The 14922-nt window shown below is 39.5% G+C and overlaps 1 pseudogene; it reads right to left on the minus strand.

Moving 5' to 3' along the window:
* Positions 1-956: 956 nt before the first annotated feature.
* Positions 957-2993, minus strand: LOC114321132 (putative UPF0481 protein At3g02645 pseudogene; annotated as a pseudogene).
* Between the last annotated feature and the right edge of the window lie 11929 nt (positions 2994-14922).

Below are 14922 nucleotides of genomic sequence, written 5' to 3' on the forward strand. Positions count from 1 at the left end.
AATTTTGTTTGGTTCAAATTTTTAGAATTTTTTTTTTTCAAAATTCCTTGCTCTCTCCTACATATCAATCAACCACCTTTCTGCCTCTTCTCTCATTGGGGGTGTTTGGTGGGACTTTTTTAGTTAACTTATGGCTTCTGACTTTTAAAAAGTTATTTTAGACTGGTTAAATTTATTTCAAACAACTTTTGATTCTAACAACTTATTTTAAGTCAAAAAAGTTGATTTTGAGAAACTGTTCACCCCTTGCTTCTGATTATCAGCTTCTGCTGTGGACATATTAATTCACGGTTATACTCTTAGATTTTTTTTATTTTTATTTTTTTATTTTTTTAAAAATAGAAAAAGACCCAAATGGACTATAAAATATTATTATTATTTTTTATGAGAAATGTAGACAAATAGTGAATAATAAAAAGGGTTTTGATAGAGACCCCTCCAATCATCACCCCCACCAACCCCACACACACGTGGTGGGTGGTGATTGAAAAAAAAAAAAAAAAAAAGCTAGCCAATCATGTTGAGAGGGAGTCAAAGGGGTGCGGGAAATGGCGTCTAGAACATTTTTCTAATAAAAAATAAAAGTTAATTGAAAAAGCAATTTCACAGCTTATTTAACAAATATTACTCAGCAACTTAAATCTATAATCCAACAGTTGTACCAAACAGATTAACAGTTTCTGATTAAAGTCATAATTTATAATCTGTTAAGTTATAATCTATAATCTGTTTTAACAGCTGCATCAAACAGGAGCATTCTTAATTATTTTTTTTCTCATACACATCTATTTAACTACAACAAAATATCAAATCATCCAAAACTTCCAAACTATTTTCAAAATATACAACCAAATAAACCAAAAAAAATTTTCAAAAAAATTTTTAAAAATTTATCCCAAAACACAAATTAAACGTAATGTAGGAAAATTTTACACAGAAAGTCTTGTGAAGAAAATTCAAATCACTGGATTTTTTTTGATGATTATGCTATCGCAATCGTACACTGAACAAAACGATTCCAAAGTCATCAACAACATGAGCAAAATAGCAGCCATTAATGTGAGAAACTGCCACGATCCAAACGTATACAACTTCATGAATTTTGGGAGCTTGATTTTCCACCTACCATCGTAGCTACTTGTTCACATCTTCAATCACTTTATCTAAGAATGGCACTTTAGTCAACCTAACAGACCTGCTCATCCCATTCCATAACTCAGCCACTTCTTTATTGCTCTTCACATGGTCCAAAATAATCCCTTCTTCTCCAAGCAATTTCGCGTCCTCTTCAGTATCGATAATTCCATTCATTAATTTAGTGTATCGAGTAAAAATCAACGGCCCTGATGCATTGCAGGCCTCGTATGCTACCAGGTTTCTCATAATTGCTTTCGTGTTCACCTCTAAGGTCACGGTGGGGAGGTAAAACTTAGCTGTTGTAATGTCGAAACTAATGGTTGCGACACATCCATTCATGGGTAAGAATTTGACACCGGCTTTGGATAACTCGATGACGGATGGGATTTTACTTTCCTTAACCAATGGAGGCCTGTTAATGGCATTATTCGAGCTTGATTTCTCATTTTCGGACTCGTTCTCGTTGCTTTCAGAGGAGAGAAAAATTTCAACGGGTTGTTTCAAGAGTTTGAGAACAGGAAGGTTAGAGAGGATTGTCCATGGAAGTCTTAAAATGACTTTGACAGGTCTAGAAGACAATACCCTTTTGATTAGGTATACCGGTCCACTGTTTAGCTTCAAGAGGAGCTTCCAAGCCTCATCAAACAGTTGTCCAACAATGCTTGATTTCTCAGAAGGCATTTTTTTGGTCTCCGTGGCTTCGATGATTTGTTCTTCGACTTCAATAATCTCGGATTGTTCTTCTGATTTGGGCATGATCACATGGTACAGAAAGTGTAGAAGGTGGGTTGACTTTGAAACTTGCACATTGGGGAGATCTTCCATCGTCTTAAATGGCGTATTGGCTAATTCTAACGATGAAAGTTGGAATTCCAACATATTCCTCAACAGAAACAGAGGAATTTGATTCTCGAGCACCACCATATCTCTCAAAATGGCATTGTGTGCTGATTTTCTCCTAGCAATGTCAACCAAATGCGACATCCTTGACGAAACTCTAGTCAACACTTTCCCTTCTTTGACGGCATAGATTTGAAGGAACTCTAGCAAGAAAGACACATCAACAGCCATCATCCACGCTAAGGTTTTGCCATTGAAATCAAGGTACTTGTAGCAGGCTCGAATCCTTGACTCGAGCTTCATTAACTGGTCCACAACGTGTTGGAACTTGATGGTTTGGAGGTGTTTTTGGGTTCTTTTGGTCGTGGCAAGCTTGTGTCTGATGGAAATTATGTTAAATTTCCTTTGTATGCATTGATACCAATGATGAGATATGGGAATGGAATCCCTATGTATTTTGAGAATATAATTTGGAAAAACAAACTCTCTGATTTTATTTATGCCTTTGTGGATACAAATAGTAGCTCAATGATTTCTTTTTCTCATCTCATTTTCATCTCATTATCTAATACAATAACTAATGCAATCTATTTATAGGATTACAATCCGTGTGTGCATCGTATGTGTGAGTTGTATATATCCAGCATCTAACTTCACGTTTTCCTAATTTGCTTCATGGTGAAGCTTTTGACCATAGAGCTTCCATGAAACTTCTATGAACTGTCTTCAATCTTCTTTAAGCTTCTTGATCAATTTGGACTTTTGTTGTTGAGTTGGATTTGGATTTTCCAATAGTATTTCTCCATCTCATAGAGCTTAGGGTGCTAGTAATGGTAAGGGCCTAATGCTAGTTGTTGGGGTATGTAGGAATTGAGATCATTAGCCATGAGGTTCTTGGGGACGTTGAAGATGCTGACAGGAATATCAGTGTCTTCTTCGAGCTCTTCATCAAGGGTTCAACGCATGTGAATGACCTATCGATGCTCTTCGAAATTTGAAGTAGAGGTGGAGGACATGGTGGGTTGAAGAGAGACTATGGCTGCTGTTTTATGAGAAGTTTCTTTTGGGAGTGGCAACAGTTTTAGTCTATTGAATGATGGGGGAGTTAAAGAGAACAAGGCATTTGTTAGAGTAAAATGAACAACTTCAATAAAACTTTAATAGGTGTCATGCTACCTACCTCATGATAAATGTGCGTACCGAATACCGCACTAGATGATTGTGGATCGGAGCTTCGCATTTGATTGGACCATCTAGGAATCGAGGCCCTGTAGCAATAAGTACCGTTAGAGCTGCCCGGCTGGGGTTGGCCGGATAACCCCTCTGGTGTGGGAGTGAGTAATCGGAGAAGATGAGAGGTACTCTCTGAGTGCAGAGAGTTGTGTTTTGGTGAGTATGGTTCAACTTAGGTCAGTTACCTTCAATGTGAAGTCAGTGTAGTTTATATAGAATTCCTTGCTTGTTGCCCAAGATGGTTTCATGGAGCTCTGGTAAAAGTTTCCTTTAACATTGCTCAAGGTGGGAGACCATTTGGTAGTTGACAAGGGGTGTATATACTCATTGTAACCATGCTTGTAACAGATCACATTCCCGCTATCAAATGTTCCCGTGATTTTAGGGGGAGGGAACCAGCTGAGGTGGCATCCTCCATGTGCATGCATTCACAACTTCCACGTTTCTCTAATAGGTCCTTTTAGCTCGGTATCGTCGTGCCTCAGCTCGACCCTCTATAAGATTGCTTGTAGAGATGGGCTGGCCCAGTAAGAAATCTTTGTATGGGCTCGACCCATTTTGGGTTTGGTCCAAGGATCAGATCTCACAGCTTGGCCTAGCCTAGCATCGTGGCTGGACTGACCTTTTCACTACAGGTTGGGCCCAAGTGCTTGAGGACTTGGGTGGATTGTTGATGATGTATTGGGCTAATCTAACTGGCCCACTTCTTTACCCTGTTCCACAGGACTTGAGTCTAATAGATTGGGCCAACCCAAGGCTTGGATTCGACCCATTTTGTATTTAGTCCCTTCATTTGCTCCCTAGCTCACGCTAAGGTTCCCCTTGGGGGGAGCTATTGCTCTGTACTTCAAGTGTCGTGTCGCTTCGGATCTGTCCCAGTTCGGCCTTGGTGACGGTTCAATCTTGACACACATCCCCTACATGTGTCTTTTCATTGTGACATGTGGCGGCTTGGTACTAGTGCGCAGAGATGGTGTGCCGATTCCATACTGATGGTTGTGATTTATGTACCTTCACGCCGACTAAGTGTAATAAATGTTCTAGGGTTATCAATCCAAAACCCCTTCATCTATCTCTAAGCTTTTAGAGAGTCCAAAACCCTTTCCGTTCCTCTGAGTTAGTCTCGACGGTGCTCTGCCCAGACGTTCCGTTGCCATTCTCATTCTCTTTTTAAGGCCGCCTACTTGTCACTGCTGTTCTAATTTCTGTAAGTTCCCCTGAAATTCTTCTTTGCTTGTCCTTTTTTGTCTTGATCACCCTCTTTGGCCCTTGCGTCATTGTTTTTGGCGTCTGGTTCTATTCTATGCTTAGTCTAAGTTTTGTCTTCGTCCCATTAGGTCTGGTTAATGGGGAAGTTTCGGTCATTAGTTGATACGCCTGAGGCAATGGCCATCTTTCGACGAGACTATGGTATCCCCGATGATGTGACCCTTTCGCTAGCAAAGGTTGACGCCAAGCGCATGGGTACTAAAAGTACCGTTGCTTTCCCAATCGTAGCCATTGTTGAAGGAGGGGTCTGATTTCCCCTTGATCCTTTGGTGCGCCGCTTCCTGCACCAAGTTCAACTTACCCCTATGCAGTTGTCTGTTAATTTGTTCTAAGTTGTCTAAGGCATCTCCGTTCTTAACAGGCGGTTGGGTTTGAACTTGGACATCTGGGACATTTTGGGCTGCTATACCCTTTCACACAACAAGGATCACAATACTTATTATCTTCGTGTTCGTTCAGCCGATTGTTATCTTGTAACTGGCTTACCTGATTTAGACAAACATAATGACGATTTTCTGCAAGTCGGTGGTAATTGGGAATTTCCTGTTGGGACTGAGTTCTAATTTGAACGGATGCCCCAAAAGGATGGCTACCTAGGTCCGAGTCCTTCCTTTTAGTATTTCTGTGTTGTTTTTTTTTTTTTTTGAATATTGTTTTAATGCTGTTCTTCCTTTCTGTAGAGGCTTCCCGTTTTCAGCACAGGCCAAACCGAGAGAACATCGAGGCCATCAAGGCTGTTCTGAGGTATAAGAAGAGGTTTGCGCCCGAGCTGTTAGACTACCAAGCGACTTATCGTTCCACCATTCGAAGAAAGCGAGGCTGGTTGCGTCTCTTCTGGATTCTGACACTGAGACTGATACGTCCCTTACCCCTCTGGTCACGAACCGCTGCCGAAACCAAGGCTTGCCATCTGAGAGGACACCTTTCCTTGCCCCCAGTTTCACAAGGAGTGGGTCAATGTCAAAAAGGAGAGTGCTGGTGGACTTGGAAGTGGAGGCTTTTGGCTCTTCTAACGTTTTGGGGACTCCTTCAGTGATGGCCAAACTGAAGAGCCTTATGGATGTGAAGTTGGAGATATGAGCCTTTGGCCTTTATGTTGCTGCTGCCGCTGCCGAACCCTCTATTTTGATTACTACAAGGGCAAAAAAGAGGAGGAGAGAGACCGGCAAGGCGGTAGTTGGAGAGGCTTCTGAAGGTCCTGTTAAAGATGAGTTGTTTGAAAAGTGGGAGCCGCCAATGTTGCATCAGGGCAGACCCATTTCTACTTCTGATTCGGTTGGTGCTTCTGGGGACTTTGCTTTTGACCTGACCAAGGCTTTCTTAATGCCAATGGACATGGCAGATCATAACGGGGCCCGTGATATTCTGGTTCTAAAGGAGACCCTTCAAATGATGATTGCTGTAAGTGTTTTTGGGATTCACTTGGTGTTATTTTACTGTTTTCTTTCTTTTAATGCCTTTGTTATCTGCTGTAGTGTATTCAGAGAATGCACCTGTTGATTACCAGAGTTGAAGAAGTAGAGAAGGGCGTACTGGAGGCTTCCATGAATGCTGAAAGACTAACAGTGAGTTTGGAAGTCGAGAAAGAGGGACGCAAAACTGCTGAGATGGAGGTTTTCCGTCTGAGCAAGGTTGTTACCTCGGCTAAGAAGTCTAAGAAAGCTGCCATTGGGGTACATGCCCAACTTAAAGGGAAGGTGGCAGAGCTGGAGGCTCTTATTGTGGTGATGGCTGATGAACGTTCTGCTTTGAAGGCTAAGTATCAGCAGCAAGGCTGGGATGAAGCTGGGCCTGCTTATAAGGAAGAGGTGCTGGTGTTGCGGGACAAGCTTTTTCTGAAGGGTTGGACAAGTGCTCTGGCCACTGCTCAGATTCCTGAAGGGTCTCCCTTGTTTCAAGATATTCTTGTTCCCTCAAGGTCCTTGGGTCCGAAGACTGCTGCTATCCTTGCTATTCTTCCAGCTAAGACTTCCCTAGGAACTGATTTTGTAACCAAGACTCTGGAGAGCGATACTGCCAATGAGACAGTGACCGTTAAAGGGGGTGAAACCATGGAAACTGAAGCTATGTGAGATGTGGTTAAGGAGGCTTCTACTTCTCAAGAAGTTGGGGCTACCTCTACTTTTCCTCCCCAAGATGGCCCGAATAAGATTGTGGATGCTACTCCTAAAGTTCCCTTGTTGATGAAAGTTGAAGTCACCTTTGGAATGATTTGAAGTTTTTTTGTTTTTTTTCTCTCTTTTGTTTTTTTTTTCTTCTGCTATACTGGGGCTCGGTCTTCCAGACGAGTTGCCTCCTTAAGTTGGTCAAGACAATATCTCTTTCTTCTTGGTACTGTTTCGTGGTGCCAACTATGCCTTTGATAGAATTTCACTTTTGATATTGCAGGTTGATATGTTTTGTTCTCATGCTTGCATTTGTTTATACTGTTTGCCTCCAGCCGAGCACTGTTGGGTCCACGAGGCTGAATAGATGCTCAATCTTCATGGTTGCACTGCTTGTTGTAATTTGAATGAGAGTAACTTACTTAGGTCCAGGTTGACTTTAAGAAAAAACAATTGTTTGCCCCACTTGGAGCTAAGTAAGATTGGTACTGAAGAACCTGCTCTCTGGGAGAACTGCTTAAGTTGATGTTGATTATTGATAGTATAATTGCCAATGAATGGGACAAATAGATGTAGAGGAAATATGTCATACTTAGGTCCAGGTTGGTTCCAAGAAAACAATTGTTTGCCCCTGCCTAGAGCTGAGTAAGACTACTGTTGAAAGTGTGATCGTTGAAGGGTTTACCCAAGTCTATCCCAACTTTGTTTGGGGTGCAGCAATACTGGGGTGTTGATGTGATGATACTTAAGAAAGTTTGTGATTGCCAAAAAGAGTTAAAAAATTTGTTAGGGCGGTTTCTACCAAGTAGTTCCACTTGGCTAAGGTCCATTTTGGTGGCCAAACATAACTCCACCAAGCAATCCTATTTGGCATGTTTGAGTGCAGACCAACACTAAATTCTGTTCGGTCGTTCCGAAACTTTTTTCGTGTGGTTAAAACCAAAGCTAAATCCATTTGGTAAACACCAAAGGTAATTCCATTTATTTTGAAATATGCCCCTTGGGCTTAAGTTATGGAGTCCAAGTTATGTAATAATCTACCCTGACCACCAAGCGTGTAAAAGTACTTGGAAATAAAAGTTCAAAGAAATGGGGAGGCATTCTCATTAAGTGAAAGAAAGATGATTTTACACTTGAGAGATAAATGTGAGGTTGAGTCTATTGATAGTATTTTTTGAGGTTTGCTACATTCCAAGGTCGAGGTATGGCCTTGCCCCTGATATCCTCCAAGTAGTATGCTTTGTTTCGAGCGATGACTGTAACCTTATATGGACCTTCCCAGTTAGGTCCTAATTTTCCTTCGCTAGGTACCCTTTTGTGATCTATAACTTTCCTTAAAACCAGTTCTCCAGGTGAGAATTGCCTTGGGAGAACTTTTGGTTGAAACTCTTGATAAGCTGCTGCTGATATGCTATAAGTCTGATCAGCGTTGCTTCTCTTCGGCCCTTTGCCATATCCAGTGCTTGTGCAATAGCTTCATCATTGCTTGTACTTTCAAATAGTTCCGATCGGAGGGTTGGGAGACCAACTTCAAGTGAGATAATAGCCTCCATTCCACAAGTTAGGGAGTAAGGTGATTCCCCCATTGAGCACTGTGTCGTGGTTTGGTAAGCCCATAACACGTGGGGTAACTCTTCAACCCACTTTCTTTTCGCACTTTCGAGCCACTTCTTTACTCCGTTAATGATGATTTTGTTCGATGCTTCTGCCTGCCCATTACTTTGTGGGTAACCCGAAGATGAGTTCTGATATTCAATATTGAGGTCGGCGCAAAAATTTATGAAGATCTTTCCGTCAAACTGCGTTCCATTGTCTACAATCAGTACCCGCGGGATGCCGAAACGAACCATGACGTTCCTCATGACAAACCGCTTTGTGTCCGTTTCTTTGATGCTTGCCAGTACCTCAACTTCAACCCACTTGGTGAAATAGTCGGTTGCAGCAATGAAGAATCGTTTGTTCCTAGTGCCTCGTGCCTCGTGCCAGAGGTTCAACAATATCTAGACCGCACTGGGCAAAGGGCCACGGGTTGGTGAGTGGAGTAAGAGTTTTGGCTGGTTGATGAATTAGTGGGACAAACCTTTGACATTTGTCACATTTCTGAATGTACTGCTGTGCATCTTGCTGCATCCGCGACCACTAGTACCCGTGAGTGAGGGCTCCGTGCACCAATGACCTTCCACCAACGTGGCATCCACAAATCCCATCATAAATTTCATAAAGAACATTTTCAACTAGATTTGGATGCACACACAACAGATAAGGATCGAGATATGGGCGTCGGCACAGCTTCCTAGATAGTGAGACCTAGAACCAAGCTGATCTATGTCGAATTTTGTTGGCTTCCTTCTTGTCTTCGGGGAGAGTGCCAAATTTTAGAAAAACACGTATTGGATCCATCTAGCTTGACTCTAAGTTATTGTAGAGGACTAAAGATGCAATGCATGGTTCTGGCACGAACTCAACCCAAACTTTTCTAGCATCTTTGGTATCTATTGATGATCCAAGGTAGGCCAGAGCATCAGCGTGGCTGTTTCTATTCCAATTGATTCATTCCACTTGTATGGATCAGAATTTTTTAAGTACATCCTTAGCCTTGTCTGCATACATGGCCATTCTTTCGTCTCGTGTTTCATAGATCCCAGTGAGCTGATTAACAACCAATTGAGAATCGCTAAAAACCAGAAGTTGCTCTGTACTTAAGTGTTCGACACTGCATAAACTGGCTAACAGTGCTTCATACTCCGCTTCATTGTTAGAAGCCTTCTAACCAAGCCTAAAAGCTTGCTCCCAGATAAATCTTTCTAGTGACATAAGTACTACCCCCGCTCGCGAGCCTCGGTTATTAGATGATTCGTCGACATAGAGCTGCCAGATATTACCAATAAAGAGTTTTCATGTTTCTGAAGCGCATTACTTTCCTAGGTCGGTGGTGCGTGACACATGTACCGAGTTGGAGTTTTCGTGCTCGGTGCTCTGGGTGGGAGCGAATTTGGCGACAAAATCCGCCAAGACTTGGGCCTTGATTGCTGTTCTGGGTTGATATCGAATGTCAAACTCACTAAGTTCAACCGCTCATTTCGCTGTTTACAGTGAAGACACCAACAATAGATTAGGGATACACAGGAATAATATCCACGATTTATATACTGACGAAGAACTCTCATCCTTCTCTAATAACAGGAACCAGAACAGTTGCCTATCCGCCCAATCTCCCTTTACCTCGAAGGACCCTCAAGAACAGGAAAAATCGCCTGGGCCAGAAATCTCGGATAGCACAATTATTTCTCTGGCAGAATAAGCTTCAAGAACTACGATCAAGACACCGTCTACAACGTCAGAGACAACATCAAATACTCGACAGTTCCTACCGAATTATTGAAGAATTTAGTAGGTTGCCAGAGAGATTTCCATGTATTTGTTAAATTCCAACCAGATTTCACTATTAGAGACGAAATTTCATATATTATATTAACTAATGGGGACAGTAGTTGGTTAGATACAATGTCCCCAAAAATGAGAGAATGGTTTGATGTTAATGTAACAGCTATCATGATTAATGAAAAAATTTATTAATTTTATTTATGAAACCACTCAAAGTTTTATTTACTTACTACATTTTCCTTATTATCAACTATTACATATTGAGTCACATCACTATTTTTTACACTAATGATTACATTTCGTAAAACATTAGAAAATTCTGCAGGGTCCATAACAACTAATCCTCTACGATCAACTTCCTCTTTGTTAACACCAACCTCCGAAATCGACGGATCAGGATCAACATCACTAGTATCATCACCATCTCTACGTACATCAGTCTCAGACAAACTCAGATGACCTCTGCGTTCATGAATAACTGAATCACTTTCCATAAAACTTTCTAACAACAAATCTCTTCGCCTCATTGGTAAACTCACAGACTTAGTCCGTGTCAGAATCGGAATAGCCTTCGTTGGAGGACAATGCCAAACATCAACATTTTCATTACTATATTTTTTAGATAACACAACAATAGAGGGGGCTCTCATTTGCGAATCTTTTGGCAAGTCACTCGTAGAATACTTCAGATACCCCTTCATTTTACAATACGTAATCCCCCTTTTAATATTCGAATTTTCAAGTCGATACTTCACCATCCATGGCACTTGTTTGTCATTAATTGAACAATAACCATTCCCATAATAAACTAACTCGCATTGACAATCCACAGGGAAAAGAAACCACGCCTACTGACTGTCATTACCATCTAACCTTCGATCATAAACATTTACACTGACCAACCCATTGGCATTGGGTGCGCAAAGGGTGGAATATTTTATCAATATTTTATCAACCTTAATACTTTTTTGTTTATATCTTAACCTCAATTGAGAAAATAAATTAGGCAAAGCAAGTTCAATACAACTAAAATCACTTGCTAAAACACTTTCAACAACGCTAATTTTTATATCGTCCACTTCCATTAACTTGAACATTACAAATAAAAATACATAAAATTACAATTCTAAACAGTCTTAAAGTATATTTGACTCCTTAAAGTAATTTTGCATTCTTTTCCACTAACAGTAGCAGCCACTAAATATATGGCACCCTTTTGAATACTTCTAACATTCCCCAACAGCGTATCCTTGTAGTCTGTCCAAACATCAACTGGGAAAAACCGATCCACAACTTCTATCCCGTGACGTACGTATTCTTCGTCCTTACCCCTAGTGAGCTTGAATCTCATTTTCTTTGGCATCCAAAACCGGTTAGACTGTTCAGGATCAACAATCCAGGTCTCAGGATTACCCTCGCCAACTCCAATAAATATCTTGTCAGGTGTGGGGATGGAATCTGACGGACTATTATCACTTATGACGAAAAACAAAATGTGGTGGACCACAACTTTGTCTTTAGCGTCTTGTCCCAATTAATTTTATACCTTTAACCACGATCTTGTCTGATTGGCGGTCACATCTCTTATTACCCAACTCAATACCATTAAGTAATCTCGCTACACCTTTATTAACAAATTTAACGTCACTTAATTGTTCATTGTACAGTTGTAATTTTCTTACTCCTCTCTTAGTCTTTTTAATATATCGGGGAATATTCTGAACGTACTGTCGGTGAATGTTCGCCGCCTTAAAAGGTGCACGACCACAGCAACTTCGCTTATATCTACTGGCTGCCAATGTCCTTGACCTTCGGTACGCAAGGGGGGTCCGATATTGGCTGCTTTCTATTCGTTCCATTTTTTTATAAAACACTCCAAATCTTTTATCCTACAAATTCTGCAGATTCTCTTATCTCTGCTAACCCTTTTGTTTAGACACCTTAGCTTTGATATATTTGCCCTTTGTTCCTCGTACATTGGAACAAACTTCACTGGAGCTGACCACCAGCTCTCTTCCCACAGTCCTATTTGCCACGTCAAAAAGCGATCTACACACATTTAAGTGAACTGCCCGTAATTCTCGAGATACTCTTCTAAGGAGTACAACATTGTATACCAAATAAATCAACAAAAAGGACAAAAAGAAAAGGAGGAACGAAACAAGGTATTAGAAAACAACGTCACTACAATAGCTATCCCACTGCAAAAGCATATTCCTCTCTACCATAAAATGTTTTCTGGTACCAAATATATGGCAAAATTGGCCCGCGTGTAAGTACGAAGACACCCCATTCAAAATAATTCAAACACATTTATTTTTCTGCCTTTGCTTTCTGTCACTTGTTCTGATAGCATCTTATCTTTACAACCACGCAAACCACCAGAAACGAGACACGTGTATATCACTATCTGGCAAGGGAATAAAAAATATTCACACCACTCACACTTGGGCCCAGGTGTGACTTCTTTTTAATCTCATCCATACACGTGTCCCAAAGTACATCAATGGACGGTCCGTATCGATTTAATAAAGAATTTAGTAGGTTGCCAGAGAGATTTCCATATATTTGTAAAATTCGAACCATATCTCACTATTAGAGGAGAAATTTCATATATTATATTAACTAATGGGGACAGTTGTTGGTTAGATGCAATGTCCCCAAAAATGAGAGAATGGTTTGATATTAATGTAACCACTGTCATGATTAATTAAAAATTTTATTAATTTTATTTATGAAATCACTCAAAATTTTATTTACTTAGTACATTTTCCTTATCATCAACTATTACATCTTGAGTCACATCACTATTTTTTACACTAATGATTACATTTCGTAAAACATTAGAAAATTCTGTGGGGTCTATAACAATTGATCCTCTACGATCAACTTCTTCTTTACTAACACCAATCTCTAAAATCGACAGATCAGGATCAACATCACTAGGGTCATCACCACCTCTGTGTACATCAATCTCAGACAAACTCAGACGACTTCTGCGTTCATGAATAACTGAACCACTTTCCCTAAAACCTCCTAATAACAAATCTTTTCGCTTCTCTGGTAAACCCACAGACTTAGTTCGTGTCAGAATCGTAATGGCCTTAGTTGGAGGACAATGCCAAACATCAATATTTTCATTAGTATATTTTTTAGATAACATGACAATAGAGGGGGCTCTCATTTGAAAAATCTTCTAGCATGTCACTCGTAGAGTTCTTCAGATATCCCTTCATTTTACAATACGTTATCCCCCTTTTAATATTCGAATTTTCAAGTCGATACTTCACTATCCATGGCACTTGTTTGTCATTAATTGAACAATAACCATTCCCATAATAGACTAACTCGCATTGACAATCCACAGGGAAAAGAAACCACGCATGCAGACTGTCATTACCATCTAACCTCCGATCATAAATATTTACTCCGACTAACCCACTAGCATTAGGTGCACAAAGGAGGGAATATTTTATCAATCTTAATACTCTTTTGTTTGTATCTTAACCTCAATTGAGAAAATAAATTAGGCAAAGCAAATTCAATACAACTAAAATCACTTGCTGAAACACTTTCAACAACGCTAATTTTTATATCGTCCACCTCCATTAACCTGAACATTACAAATAAAAATACATAAAATTACCATTCTAAACGGTCATAAAGTACATTTGACTCCTTAAAGTAATTTTGCATTCTTTTCCACTAATAGTAGCAGCCACTAAATATATGGCATCCTTTTGAGTACTTCCAACATTTCCCAATAGCGTATTTTTGTAGTCCATCCGAACATCAATTGGGAAAAACCGGTCCACAACTTCTATCCCGTGACGAACGTACTCTTTGTCTTTACCCCTAACGAGCTTGAATCTCATTTTCTTTAGCATTTGAAAACCGGTCAGACTGATCAGGATCAACAATTCAGGTCTCAGGATTACCCTCGCCAACTCCAATAAATATCTTGTCACGTGTGGGGACGGAATCTGACAGACTATTAGCACTTATGACGAAAAACAAGACGTGGTAGACTACTCTTGTTTTAATTATATTTACTATATGTAAAGTATTTTTAAATATTAAAAAATTATAAAGAGAAAAACTCAGAGTTTGACAATTGTTGAAGACACTTTGTGTAAATCATCTATAAAAAAAATTAGATTGATCTGATATGTGTAGCTGTATATTTATTTTCAAAAAAATGTATTGTCTATTTTCGAAATTATTTTTGTGATTCTTTTATTCGAAGACAAATGTAATAAATTATGTAAATCAGATCAACTCGATTTTTTTGTGTGAATCATCTGCCCAAAGTGACTTAAAAAATAAACAATTTGAATAATCGAAACGAGACATGTATAATAAACCCCACAAACTCCGAACAACATTTTAATAGATTTTATGATGGCAAAAGTAGTATATAAATGTATAAGATGTTACAATAGATTTGTAATAAGTTTTTAACATTTTTAATGTGATAGTTTAATTTCTTGCCTTAATGGCAATTTAAAAGAAAGTTAAGAACCTAATGTGGACCTTGCTTTGATTTCCTTTATTTAAAAGTATGACCTAATTTTGATTTGGCACTTGATTTTTTAATTTTTTTTTTTTGACCATTGTGCATAACAAAATTAACATGGTTTAAAAGTTGTTCATTTTTACCAATGAATATGGAAAGTGGGACTGGGGGCAAGACTAGGGCAAAGAACTAAACACCTGAAGAAAAACTGTTTTGTTGTCATCTCTACCCGACCATTCTCTTTGATCTTTTTCCAACTCAAGTTAAATTTAAAAGGTATATAATTACCTGATTTTTTTTTTATTCCTTTTGTTTGAAAGGCCAAAACTTTGAAGTTAGAGAATTATTCTTACCTCTACATCTAAATAATAATTTTACATTATCCCTCTGCTGCCCAATGCTTTGAGAATTCATAGCAAATCAAAAGAGTATACAACA

The sequence above is a fragment of the Camellia sinensis genome, chromosome 15 (assembly GCF_055761805.1).
Source record: "Camellia sinensis isolate YWXY chromosome 15, ASM5576180v1, whole genome shotgun sequence".
Lineage (NCBI taxonomy): Eukaryota > Viridiplantae > Streptophyta > Magnoliopsida > Ericales > Theaceae > Camellia > Camellia sinensis.